A 2500-nucleotide genomic window follows, 5' to 3' on the forward strand; every position below is an offset into this window, starting at 1 on the left:
AGTAACGTGGGTACGATCTAAGGAACCATAACTGATTTAATGAGCCATTCGCGGTTTCACCTTAATGCGGCTTGTACTGAGACATGCATGGCTTAATCTTTGAGACAAGCATATGACTACTGGCAGGATCAACCAGGGAGCTGCGCCAACTAGAGCTGAGCAGCCGGCCGCCCGGGAGTGTGTCCCGGGGGCCCGCGCGAACACGCAAGCGTCCGCTCAATCATTCTGCAAACAGGAGGAGGCTGAGCTCCCCTGCACAATACACCTCGAAACCCTCTCAGGTCCCGGCGGCGCGCAGCGCCGTCCCAAGTACTTGGTCGGGTTCGAGAGAGGCGCAATCGCCCGGAGTTAGGCGAGTAGACGCTTTCGGTGCGACCACCCGTGCTCCCAACTGAGCTTGCCGCTGCCGACAGAGGCCCGGGAGCGTGCTGTCGTGGCATTGCCGGCGGGAGACAACACGCGCCACCTACGGTGACCGGCAGCTCCAACGCCAGCGCCACAGAAGGACAAAAGCCCCACTTGGGTGCCGAAGCGAACTCTCCCAGCACAGCGCACGCGCCAACACATCCGCACAGCTGCGATACAAACCACCAGCGAGAACCGCTGGGGCGACCGAGCAGCAGACGGCGTCGCGGCGCCGAGCGCCGGGCGGCGGCGCATCCTCAACGCACACAGTCCTCAATCGGACCAGCACACTGAAGATGTCCACCGCGCTTCGCACCGGGCCCGCGAGGACCTACTTTGGCCGCACGGCGCCGCGCGCAGGGTGCGCCGGCGCGCAGCTGCGACGCCTGCCGCGTCCGTCGGCCGGCGCGCCTGCCACTGGCCGCCCCCACCAGCCGGCTGTAGCGCGTGCGCCCACGCACCGCGCGGCCAGCACGCCGGGAGGCGCCCCCTCACCGGCCGGGGACGGTCCCACCCAGCCACCACCGCGTATCGCTTCACACCCAGATGCCGTTCAGTTTCATCGGCATGGTGGGTATCGCTGGAACAACCGGTTAGTACCTCAACCTATCGTCGCCATCACCGATTCACCCCTAGCGAGAACAACCGCACCACAACGGGTTACCATTTCTTCATTTGCGTAACTTCACCAGAAAACGTAGGCGTCCATCGCCATTAGCAACTTCAACGATTATTGCATGCCTGTGTCAGGTGTCACGCCACACTACGTCTGCCCACATACACGCAACAAAATGTGCACGCCTAGACAATACGTGGAAGGTGGCCCCCGTACGTATGCGATGTCCATTGCTCGAACGACTGTCAACCGGCCTCTGTAGCATGTCGCAGATATGGAACGCGGTGCACCATGCTATCACGGTGTTTGAGGAGAGACGACTAGGTCCGAATACATCAACACACAGCTCATGCTGATCGCCATCCACGGCGTCCGTTCCTCCCACACGTCTCTATGGCGTACCACACTGCAATCCAGCTCTCATAGGGAGACGACACGTAGCTGCGTGCACAATATTTGCACTGTATGGTCCGCCGTTTTTGGGCGCAGTCGTTGTACGGTCACACATGTGCCACGATGTATCATTCAGTACATAAGGACGAATGTGCAGTACAGATTGTGGTTCACGCGTACGACATCAGCGGACAGTTGACACAGGCCGCACCACAACGTAGCCTGCGTACGTCGCATGCGAAGGGCATTGAACATGCAAACTTGTCACCAACCAGCTTGCGAAGGCAGGGGGCAAGGTGGGGACGTGGGGACGTGGGGAGGGGTGGGGGGGGGGGGGGCGGCATGTACGTCCTGCTGCCATCCACATTACAGTGTACAGCAGGAGCATGTGGAAAGTCAGCAAGACTTGCAAGGTGTTTAACATGAAGCGATACACAGGGGAGCGGGCAGTGCGAGTAGCGAACTATATTGCGAGGGTTGCGGGTGGGCAACACTACACTAATTGAACGAGTCGTATAACAATTACAGAGCAGGTTTAGGCGACAACGTGGGTTACGTTAGCGGACAACGTGGGTTACGTTAGCGGACAACGTGGGTTACGTTAAGGCACAACATGGGTTACGTTAAGGCACAACATGGGTTACGTTAAGGCACAACATGGGTTACGTTAGGGCACAACATGGGTTAGGTTAGGGGACAACATGGGTTAGGTTAGGGGACAACATGGGTTAGGTTAGGGGACAACATGGGTTAGGTTAGGGCACAACATGGGTTAGGTTAGGGCACAACATGGGTTAGGTTAGGGCACAACATGGGTTAGGTTAGGGCACAACATGGGTTAGGTTAAGGCACAACATGGGTTAGGTTAAGGCACAACATGGGTTAGGTTAAGGCACAACATGGGTTAGGTTAAGGCACAACATGGGTTAGGTTAAGGTACAACATGGGTTAGGTTAAGGTACAACATGGGTTAGGTTAAGGTACAACATGGGTTAGGTTAAGGTACAACATGGGTTAGGTTAAGGTACAACATGGGTTAGGTTAAGGTACAACATGGGTTAGGTTAAGGTACAACATGGGTTAGGT

General features: G+C 57.1%; 1 non-coding gene across 1 annotated transcript in view; it reads right to left on the reverse strand.

Annotated features, from left to right (window-relative positions):
• The window catches only part of LOC124732921, a 1909-nt gene extending 1770 nt beyond the window's left edge, over positions 1–139 (reverse strand). Inside the window, exon 1 of the ribosomal RNA XR_007008864.1 lies at positions 1–139. This exon is cut by the window's left edge and continues 1770 nt beyond it. This is a non-coding gene — a ribosomal RNA (small subunit ribosomal RNA).
• Between the last annotated feature and the right edge of the window lie 2361 nt (positions 140–2500).

This window comes from Schistocerca piceifrons, unplaced genomic scaffold (assembly GCF_021461385.2).
Source record: "Schistocerca piceifrons isolate TAMUIC-IGC-003096 unplaced genomic scaffold, iqSchPice1.1 HiC_scaffold_1373, whole genome shotgun sequence".
NCBI classification, from domain to species: Eukaryota; Metazoa; Arthropoda; class Insecta; order Orthoptera; family Acrididae; genus Schistocerca; species Schistocerca piceifrons.